General features: G+C 30.2%; 1 protein-coding gene across 2 annotated transcripts in view; it reads left to right on the forward strand.

The window, feature by feature from the left end:
* The window catches only part of Syt14 (Synaptotagmin 14), a 69,465-nt gene that overhangs the window by 21,429 nt on the left and 36,033 nt on the right, over nucleotides 1–12,003 (forward strand). Inside the window, exon 1 of one of the 2 annotated variants that reach the window (XM_014424903.3) lies at nucleotides 3,730–3,844. The exons of the other annotated variant lie outside the window; for it this stretch is intronic. The gene's annotated coding sequence lies outside the window, so the exon portion shown is untranslated. Of the gene's footprint in view, nucleotides 1–3,729; nucleotides 3,845–12,003 lie in introns of those variants that run through there. 2 annotated transcript variants of the gene reach the window in all.

Consider the following 12,003-nt stretch of genomic DNA (forward strand, 5'->3'; position numbering starts at 1 on the left):
AAAAAAAAACACAAATAGTAGATAATTATACTATTTGAGTTTTTTTTTACCGCACCCGGACCATATTCCATTCATCTATACAAACGGTCAATCAATAATCTTCCAGTATGTCACAAAACACACGGGGCCCTCAAGATACAAACACTAGTAGCACTTTGTTTTTGACTGCCGTCAAAACAGCCCTCTACGAAGCCCTGCAACGAGGGGCGAAACGTTGGCTCAATAAAATAGTATAATTATCTACTATTTGAGTTTTTTTTTTACCGCACCCAGACCATATTCCATTCATATTAAATATTTTATAGCAAATTTAACTAGTTTTAATTTGAGTGAAGACAGACATCTGTCCAATAGTTTCTGAAATAAAGTTTTTCATATATCAAATTTATTGTTCGAACAACTACAAATCAATTTATTTTAGAGAATATCATGCAAACTACTATTCCTACGAAGGAAAAGATCATAAACTACTTTATAGTACATTAAACTAGTTTTAATTTGATTGCTAATAGACATATGTACGTCATATAGTTCCTGAGATATAGATTTCTCAAAATAAATTAACTTGACTACTGATATTTCAGTACATTTTTATGAAATGTTCCTTTTTAAAAGGCTATATCTCGAGAACTATTGGGCGTAAATAGCTCAATTAGAGCTAATATTTCAGAAAATTTACTCTTCTTTAAATAATGTTCTTTTAGATTTTCTATTGTTGTTGATAGTTTTTAAGATATAGAGCTCCGAATGAAAAATTAATTTTTTTTTAAGGTTTTGAAACAGCCGTATTTTTTTATTCGGCTCTTGTACCATCCTTACAGCCTTTTTACCATCTGTCTACGATCTTTTTCGGTAAATGGTGCATATTTTAAAATGCCGGTACTTCGAAAACAATGAGGATATAATATATATAATGAAGATTTTTCGCCTAGAAATTCAAATACTGGTATCACCACTTAATTTAACTTTTGCCAGAAAGAAGGGTTAAAGTGATTGGGGCAGTTTGTGGCCGAGGGGGTTACGGTGTCAAACTGTCTTTTTTAACAATCTTGTACTTGGCTCCTTCATCAGACGCTCAAGATTCCAAATTGAATAATAGAAATTTAGTAATATAATAGGTTTCCTGGTGAACAAAACTCATTAAAGAGAAAAGTGTTTTTTTTTTCTCGGAGATGGAATCTTTATTTTGATCCTGTGTTAAAAGGAAAATTCAATATAGTTGTTGGGGCAAGGAGCTATAAATCAGCTCGTAATAAATCTTGTCGGTACAGTATAAAATAAAAATGCAGGTATGAAAAAGTGCTGAGGAATTTAACGACATACCTGAAAAAAAAAAAACTTTATTTACCTGATTGGGAACACTTCAAAGTCCCCTCCTCTTCTCCACCGTGTTAAAAAGATATATTTCAATAATTAATTAGTTAAACTTGAAGATAAATTTAACTATTTTTTATTAATTAATTATTCGATTTATCGGGGAATATTAATACATGCTGCCACAACAGCCTAAATGGAATTCTCATACAAGAGTGAAATTTGAAAAACACTGCGCCCTTTCGTCGTTAGTGACTACTTAACCATTTACTTAAATGCTCTGAAAATCGATTCCACATAATCCCATGTCTGGAAAGATGATGGACTGGAGACATAAAACTGTTCAGTGGAGATTCTTCACAAGTCATTGTCATCTCATATTAATCATAAAAACATTTACTTGTGTTTCAATTTGAAAAGTAACATAAGTATACGAAATATACGTGGTTTATTTATTTATTTAAAAACAGATCTACATTAACATTTTAACATTTTCATGTAATTTTAAGGAGTTTAGGAAGCACTAAATGTAAGTCTGGTTAGTTTTATTTTTATGAAAACATATTTCATTTTATCTATTATAAATGATATATTATTTTAACTTATTTATTCGGTTTTTTAAAACCTATTTATTCGTTTGTTTTTTTTAAACTTATTTATTTTTAACCTATTTATTAGTTTTAATCTTATTTAATCGTTTTTCACTTTATTACTACAGCTGCTTTATTTTATTAATTTTTTTTAAATTGTTTCTATTGTATATTTTTTTCATGAATATCCAGGCAAACATTAATACCGACATTATTAATATTTCATAAGTCAAAATTTAAATAAAATTATATAATACATCCAATACAGGGAGAGAGAAATACGGGATAAATCGGAGGGTAATAGAGATATTGTACTATAATAATATACGGTTTGGAAAATAACAGGAAGAAAGGAAGATAAAAAAAAATATATATATATTTTTCTCAAAAATCCAACATTTTGAATTTTATACGAACAACAAGAAATTAATATATAAGAAGACGGTCAGGGTTGCGGTCAAAGGAGAAACAAAAATAGTTTACAACTATTTATTTTCCTGTATAGGAAGATGGTCAGGGTTGCGGTCAAAGGAGAAACAAAAATAGTTTACAACTATTTATTCTCTGACGTTTCGCCCCACTTTGCAGGGCTTCATAAGGGCTAAAAAGATACAAAATGATACTCCTCCCCACTCCTCCACGCTTCCGCTTCATTGTTGCCTCCTGCTCAACCGTTTGCTTTGAACAGGTAGGTTGTCTTTACTTGTTCTTTGCTCATTTATTATCATTTTATATCTTTATTATTACTTATTAATTTTTAATTATTCTTTCATGACGTTTATTTAATCTCTATTTGTTTTTCCTTCCCCGTATTGTTTTTGTTTTATGTACATCTCCTGTACTTTTTTAACTGTATATTTTACGTATTTTTATAAAAAAAATTTACTCTTGCCATTGTTATATTGCCATTGAGTGTTGACAGACATCTGTACGTCCTATGGTTTTTGAAATAAAGTTTTTCATAAATTAAACTTATTGTCCGAACAACTATAAATCAATTTATTTTAGCAATTATCATGAAAACTACTATTCCTACGAAGGAAAAGATCATAAACTACTTTATAGTCCATTAAACTAGCTTTAATTTGATTGCTAATAGACATCTGTACTTCACATAGTTCCTGAGATATAGATTTCTCAACATAAATTATCTGTCTACTGATATTTCAGTACATTTTTATGAAGAGCTCCAAATGAAAAATTGAGGTTTTGAAACAGCCGCCATTTTTAATACCCTCTACCTATAATTGACAGACTTATGAATTTTGACTAGTAATTATACATAGTTTTCATTAAATTAATCAAAAATTGGGGTGAAAACTACCTTTTTTCTTCCCGGCTCTTGTACTATAAGTACTGGATGAAAAATCAGTTTACTGTAAATATAAATCATCCATACATATTTGTGATCTATATTTTAATCTGTATTTTCAATATACATAATTAATCATTTGGTTAGTTTATTTTTTAATTTATCAGTTATTTGAATTAATTACTACATGTGAACGAACAAATGAAATGTTATATTTATTACTTTTTTAAGCTATCAGAAATTTACCTCAATATTCTTCGAAGTATTAACAAAAAACGAGAGAACTGTTAGACGTTAGTAAAATTCCATTAGACTCATTAAATTAGCAAATACATTATATGTACAATCCATTACTGGGTGAAATAATGTCATGACCACATGCAATGTTGGAGATACCTCGACATAGCGACAGTGCTAGTATTTCAGTTAAGCAGTTCGTTTGTATATGTTTAATGTTGAACATAATTTTAATTTTTAAAGGATGTATTTTTAAGGATTTATTTTTTTTTAACAGTTGTGGTTGTCAACTTTTTCAAAGGAACTTCTGAAGAAATAATAAACGATTAAAATCCCATACCTATTTGTTACTGTAATATTACATATAATGTTTAATATCGAACTACATGCAGTAAGTAGTATTATATAATTAATATGATAATGATATAACAATTTTTTCGTTGATAAGTTATAATATTTATGTACAAAGCTTAGGTTTCAATAATTATTATTTTGATTTATTCTGGATTTTCTTTATAGGAATTCTGGTAAGTCCATTTCAATAAAAAATTTTGAGTTTAAAAAACTTCCAATTTGAATGTAATTTCTTTTAAATTAACATATTATTCCCCAACGTTTCGGGACTGTTGTCCCATATTCATGAACTTTAATGACCTACAAACTATAATAATTCACTATAACAACAATCCTCATCCATGTGTATTTATAATTCATACAATTATATTTACCTCTTAATTAGTCAGAAATTTTAATTTCACAAAGGAAATCATGTCATATCACATTACTTGGAAAAAAGAATTGCTTTACACTGTTTTTATTTTATTATCATTCATTATTGGTGCATTCTTCTAATAAATAAATTACATACAAATTGGAAGTTTTTTAACCTAAACATTTGTTATTGAAATATATTATTTATTATTACAGTTATTTCAATAGTTATTCTTTTCTATTGAGATATTTATTGACGATTTATTTTTCCTGCTCTGGTATTAGGATATAATATAGGATTGAAAGTGTACTTTTTAAAGTTTCTTATTAGAACAGATATTAATTATTACTATATTTTCTAATTTTATTTCCATTCATAAATAATCCTATCCGAAGACTAAAAATCCAAAACGCTGAAAAAGAAAGTTAAACGCATAATATATTTAATCGGAGTATTGTCTACAAAATTCAGAATTCAGTTGTGACCATGAAAATCAAATAAAAATCTAAAACATGGAGAGGTTAGGGGGATGAACATTATGCTGGGACACTCTGTGTACAATTAAGTTCCTCATTTTATAATTACATACATATAATACATTGTATAAGTACATACATTAAGTATGTCTTTTGCATCATGTTAAAATATTTTGAGGTAGTATTTTTATTACTGTGTTCTATGAGAATGTCAATCTAACGTCTATACTGAATAATCTTGTATTACGAGAAAACACCAATCTAGGATAGTAGCATCACCTAAATATCCCATACATTTATATTATATGAACCGGCTCACGTTATCATTTATTGTCCTTTTTATTATTGGAAAAAGAAAATCTATTGTGCATAGGTTCAGGTACCTAACTCAGTTTTCGTTCTTATTCAATGGTTTCTCTTAATTCCTTCGACTCTTCTGTGATCCTGTACTCATACTGTTCTAATACGTAATACGTATAATATAAGTAGAAGAAATACGAATTAAATATTTTCACTGAGCTCTAGGGCTCCACCAAACCATCAAATTCTTCCCGCATCCAATCGTTACAATCCAAAATCCTAAGTAAAATCCTTGATGCTCCTTAATAATAAACGTCACAAATAAACTCATTCATAAAGACCTTAACATCCCATTCGTTGCAGATTTGACCCAAAACAGATATGCGTATTTTTATTCCAAACCCCTTAACTATCCTAACCCATTAATTCTTAATCTTTCATCCTTAACAATCCCTGATAATCCTCCGAGGCGTCTGAAAAGAAGATGGCGGCGGGATCTTCTAACCTCCAATGGGTGGTTCCTTCCCAAGATTTTCAAGTGTATATGAAACATACTACATATTTACCTATTGTATTATTTTTTACAGTTGTAAATTACATTAAATAAATAATTTAAAAAAAAAAAAAAAATTCAGAAGAACATATACAAAAATCCGTCATTTTTTTTTTCATAGAGCTCTTTAAGTTAGTGACGGATTTACACAGTGCTTCCATAATGTCAAGTTCAAAAATTGATGAATTTCATTTTCAATATTAAACTTTTTAAAGGGCAAATTGTGAATCATAAATCCCTTACCCTTTTAGATGGTTAATGCGGAGAGCATTTTCGATTCCGCCCTTGAAAAGAAGGTTTAATGATAGTTTTCTCACGATTATCGACCCTATGATGGAAGTCTGTGTAGGTGTGCATTGTCGATATCCCTCGAGCTCTTTTGAACCATTATTACGAAATCCTGAAGTTGAATGTTTTAATTCCTTGTTGAATGAAAGAGAATGTTTCGTTTGTATGATAATTATCACCGGACAGAAAAATAATTATTTATATAGTTATCCAGTGAATAAAATCTCTTTCTTTCTTTCTTTATGTTTAATATTGTCATTTAATATTTAGAAGTTGTTTATTAGGACTTAAGGACGTAAAACCTAACAGCCATCAACGCCTATAGTGTTTTGAAATTTTTTACTTTTCAGGAATTTCGCATTTATTTATATTGTTTAAATCCTACTCAGTTTTTCTTTTCGCTATTTTTAGTATCTTTTCTTTCAAAAAATCCGGCCAGGAAATAAAAATAACTGGTGAATAGAAATTAAAATTTTCATTTTTGTGGTTTGATATAATTTCTGTCCTTTTGTTAAATGTTTTTTCATTTTTTTATGGTTAATTGTCGTCATCTGTCATCCATGAATGTTTATGGCCTAATTGTCGTAGCATATTTTTGGTCACGAATATGGGTTTGAAAATTTCACATTAAAATTTTATTGGTTGATTTTTGTTCGAGTTTTTTTTTTTATAGTGGTTTTAGCTTAAATTTAACCTAAGAACATACAGAATTTATTTTATTTTTGAAATTGTGTTTTAATTTAAAACCTGAATTTCATTTTATTGACCTGAATTTGAGAACCGTCCTTAATAAAAATCGTCCTTTGATTTGGTTCAGGTATGATGGGAATAAATAAAAAGGAAAACTAAAACTTATTTTTACCAAAAAATATATTAAATAAATTAATAAATTATATTAAAAATTATATAATTATAGTTATATTAAAAATTAAATAAATTATATCCGCATTATGATGTAATATAATACGTTCGACTGATTATCGAAAAATGTAGGAGCACTATCATACAAAAAAATGAAGTGGCCGACATATTTAATGGATTGAAATGCAGTACTTCAAGTTTATTAGTTAACATAACTGATTCTACTTTTGAATCCTCCCCCCCCCCAAAAAAAAAAATACATTAGTCTTCCATAAAGTCTCAATGGAATCCGTTTGCTTAACTGCAAAAATATAAATAACTAAAAATCTCTTCAATGAAACTGTGATAGCAAATAATTATGCTAAAACTGTAATAATTTTTTTAATTAAGAATCAATCAAGTTGGGACCTGGGAGTCGAACATTTGAAAATTCGGTAGAGGCATCAAGACCTTTTTGAACACATAACAAACGAGTTTGACTTGAGGCACCTGGTAATAATTATTGTTAATATGCATGGTGGTTTAGTTAGCATCCATGCTCAACCATCTGGTTTTCCCCCAGCGAAATTAAACTATAAATTAGTTATAAACAGAATATGTATCAATATAGATTCGAATTTTTTTTTTTGTAAAATATGATTGGACAGGTGCTGTGGTGTTTTTAATTTTTTTCCATCTCACAGATACTACCATTGTTAATATAATTTATTTCTATATATCCATATTTAGGGTGATTAATAAAAATAATATTTCCTAAATATATGGCTTAAGGTTATCCATCTAAATTTAAGTTTAAATAATTTATTATTAAAGAAAAATATAACACAAGATATAAAATAAAACGAACGTATAATTTCATGGAACAGAGTGGGCGGGGCCTTAGCGGAGACAAGGTTAAGCCCCGTATCGATCAATCCATCTGCGCCCTCCCTATCTTCAGGCACCTGTTAACCAACAAATCAAAAAACTTCAAATTTGTTATAATATTTTTTAAATATGTTAACTTATTGTTTAAATTTGGGAAAATATAACTATTTAACACATTATAAGAAGTATCATCGATTAAATGATAATCAGTAGTTCAAAATTTCTATTGAAATTAAAATTCATGTAATTTACTTAATGCTTTATGTCTACATATATTGTACGGATATATTTATGTCTATAGATGTGGTAGAATTGTAAATTGTTGCTATTAATAAAACATACATGCTGACGACAAAAATGAATTGGAACAGGCAAATTGAAGAGATGGTGGGAGATGGTGATAAAGGGAGAAAAAAGGCTTAGGAAAGACATGTGGGGCCACCCAGGATGTGATGGATCTCGCATATAAGACTTATGTCCGTCCATCCTTATGGTTCTGAGATCATTTGCACTACCGCTGATGCATTTCTAAAGAAACTGGACAGCAAACAGAAAAAAGCCCTGCGTCTAATCTTGGATTCACCGCATTCAACCTCCGTTGCAGCTATGGAGTTGCAGACTAAAATAGAACCTCTTTCTAAACGATGTGAGCGAGCTGCAAAGTGTCTTCATCAGCGAATGCAAAGAACCGACTCATTGTTTTGGAAAAATTGTAAAATCGCAACGGCTTAAGACACAAGAATCCTTTATACTGAAAGCCTATGCTTTACTTGAAGAAAGAGGGTTTGATTGTGAAGAGAAGGTACCTTATAGAGGTACATTATTTATAGAGGTACATTTCCGAATCCACCATTACGAAAGCAATGAAGAACTAAAAATTAAAAGCAATAGTCCTCGAAACTAGTTCGAGACTACCCTACTCAGGATTGCCTTCACATTTATACGGATGGATAAGCTGAATCAAGAAATGATGGAGCAGGGGTTTACTCACGGGATTTCAAATTCAGCTCTATTGTAGAGAAGGAAGGTACAAACTTCGACGTTGAAATAGCAGATATCTTCTTCACCTTAAGAAAATTGTGTAGATTTTTCTCTTCATCTACTCTCAAGCAGCTATCCTTGTTGTTACTAGCAATCATGAAAGTATATCAAGTGCTATTTTGGAATGTAAATCCTTCTTCGACGATCTCAAACTCCGAGGCTCTAATATGGTCCTACAGTGGATTCCAAGCCTTTGCGGGTTATCAGGAAATGAAAAGACAGATAGTATGGCTAGGCAAGAGGGCAGAATTGCCATATTCAGTCCATCCAAAATCCTATGACTCAATAAGGCGAATGATAAGAAGTATATTAATATACTTAAGTTAAGCAGGAAACAATAGTTAAGGAGGAAACAATAAAAAGCCCATTTCCAGCTGACCTCTCGAGGAGAGATGCCGCAGCCTGCTCGACAACTGGCCACGACTACCTACAGAATCATCTCTACAAGGTAGGCTTGGCTCAGGGTCCTACATGTGTTATGTGCAACCAAGAGAGAACGGATGGAGACCGCCTTGACACATGTACTGCTTTGACTGATATTATAAATTATCCAATGGGCATTAGATAATATCTAATTTATATTGCGCAGTAAAACGTCGAATGGTTAAAAGACAAACGTCTTTGGAATAAAAAAAAAAAAATACAAATTCCGAAAGTCATCACGAGTTTCTCTATTTTTATCTAGAGTCTAGACAACGAAAAAGAATTTTTTTTTTTCAGAACTGATTTTGAAATATCCTACACCCTATGATACCGCAATAAAAAATCAATGTAAATAATTTTCTTATGCTCTCAGCTCAGACCTAATTACAATAAGTTTTTTTCCCGATAGGTATATGAAAGTAAAGTTATAATTCATTTGAATGGAAAAAATTTTCTCGTGGCTGTCCGAAATTACGTGGCAGTGAGACTTACAGTGCCCGTTGCTAATAGAAAAGCAGTAAAACTTAACAATATAATTAATTAATAATATATGTAATAAATAAATGTTTCCCGAGATCGTATTATACCCGTCATGAATGTGATAATATTAAAAGCAACATGATGCACGTTGTTTGAAATTCCCTTGAGAGGGTTCGAAATAACATCAAAGGTACCATCTCTTAGGGATTTCTAAACGTAGCAGAGCTTTTCTAAAGTAATTTATCTCGAGACCTTGTCTACCTTCGACACAATCAAAATTTAAATAATAACATCTCTGTTATCCTTCACAGAGAAAATTTATTCGCTAAATGTAAAACTCACAATTTTAATATTTACTTCAGTTCATTGATGTCAAAGAGAAACAAATTAATATAAGAGATATTAAATAAATATTTGCTGTAATTTAAATTTTGTATTGTTTCTATTATCTGAGAAATAGATGAATATATGTTTAGCCATTTAAATAAACACATATTTAAATAGAGTCATCATACTGAAACATGAAAACCTGAACTGCCCTCAACCCCATTGTCCACGCTTTTCTTAGTTATTCAAACAACTGAAATTCAGTGCGGTGCGCGCATCTCACAACTTTTACTTACTCATTTTGTGTTAATCTAAACACAATGTTAAAGATTTAATTAAATTTTTTTTTTTTAAATGGCAACTTCTTTATAATTCTCAAGGGAAATATTTCCCATTAATATATTTACATTATTAGGTAAGTAACAACGACTGTTACTATGTTTCTCAGTTTCCATGGATGTTATGACATTAGTCAGACCTATAAATATAAGGCGGCCATTTTGATAAATCTGCCATATTACGGCTACGGATTCTCATTTATACAGATCATTTATTGGGTTTATTGTCTTTCAAACAAGGTTAGATAAGGTTTATAAGTACAAAAATATTATAAATTACATGATAAAGTTAATTTTTGTAAGATATTTGTGTTTTATTCACAATTTAACATATTTTTAGTTTTTTACTTTACGAAAATCCGGTCTCCTGTCATTAGTAATCTTAAGCTATCCTGTACTAATGAGAAAAAAGGATAATCTCATTAATACAAAATATCCATAATTTATCAAAGCTATTTATAATTTGATTCTAGGAATGTTTTAAACTAGTTAACAGTACTGTGTGTTTATTCCAATTAACAGTAGTATGCATTTCCTTTTTCCATTAATTATTTAGCAATACACAGAATTGTTATTAGGCATTCAATTAACAGGATACTGCAAATTGCTTCCTCAACTGCTCTGTACACTCAGGGAAATTTAAACGACATAATTATTTAATTACCATTGACGGTAGTATTTGTTGTTCAATTCAGTTAATTTAAATTTCACTGCATTCCGTTAATTTAATTTTCACTGAATTCCGCTGCCAAGTGGTCCAGTTATACGCATAAGAACTCGACATTGAACTTGACTCTTTCTTTAATTTTAGGAGGAACTGTATGTCATAGTGGGTGGCTTTGGCACCATTTTCTTTTTTAAATCTAATTTAGTTATCAAATGCCTTATGTTTTTAATGATCCTGGAGCGAGAGGGAGCAAGCGGTTTCATCACAACTCACCAGAGCGCTGCACCTCGAGCCTCACCGAAGTTCTCAAATTTACATATTGCATTATTTTGTAAAAACATATTGTCATTTTTATATATTATTAATGTCTGTACCTAATACTTAACAATGTCAGTAGAATGATTAATAAACGATACCAAAACAATGCACGGAAACTATCTCAAGCAAACATGTACCGACCGCTTCTCGGTCACAGGAGCATGGACTAGGCCTATAAATAAAGGGGCTTAAAATCCTTAATGCTCCTTACTTTGTAACAAATCAAATCATCCATCAGGACCTCAATGTTCCATATTTTGCCGATTTGGCCAGAACCAGATACCAATCTTTCCGATAAACTTCCCAACCACCCAAACCCATTTGATTTTAACCTGGCTTCTCCTTTATTAACTGATAATCCCCCTAGGCGTCTGAAAAGAAGATGACCTCGAGATCTTCTCTCTTTAGTAACGTTATTGAAGTTCTTTCAATGGGTAAATTGTCTACATGTTTGTATCATGTCATTTTATATCTAGAATAAAAAAAAAGATTGGTATATGCGTGTGATGTCGCAGCAACCTTTTCGCCAAAACCAACTTTCCTTAAGTGCCACTCAACATCATCGAATTTACAGTGTTTTTACTGTTTCCTCGAAAATGGCTCTAAATATTTGTTTAAACCCGTTATGTTTATATACAATTAAAATGTTTTTACTGTTACCTAGGTCTTATTTTAACTGAAGTAGTTCGACAGAGATTAATTAACGAATTTTTCGATTAGTTTCCTTTAAAGTACCTTTAATGTCAAAGTTAATAAACACAATTAACCATCTCTCATTGTTAATAGCAATAAAAAGTAAATAAGTATAAACTATTAAAGAATTGATAATAACTAAAGGAGAAATATTTTCCCAGGTTAAAACCGAAGTTACGTAAATAAAATTTTCTGTAGCAATACAT

This window comes from Halyomorpha halys, unplaced genomic scaffold (genome assembly GCF_000696795.3).
Source record: "Halyomorpha halys isolate HHAL.00 unplaced genomic scaffold, Hhal_1.1 Scaffold27.1, whole genome shotgun sequence".
NCBI lineage: Eukaryota > Metazoa > Arthropoda > Insecta > Hemiptera > Pentatomidae > Halyomorpha > Halyomorpha halys.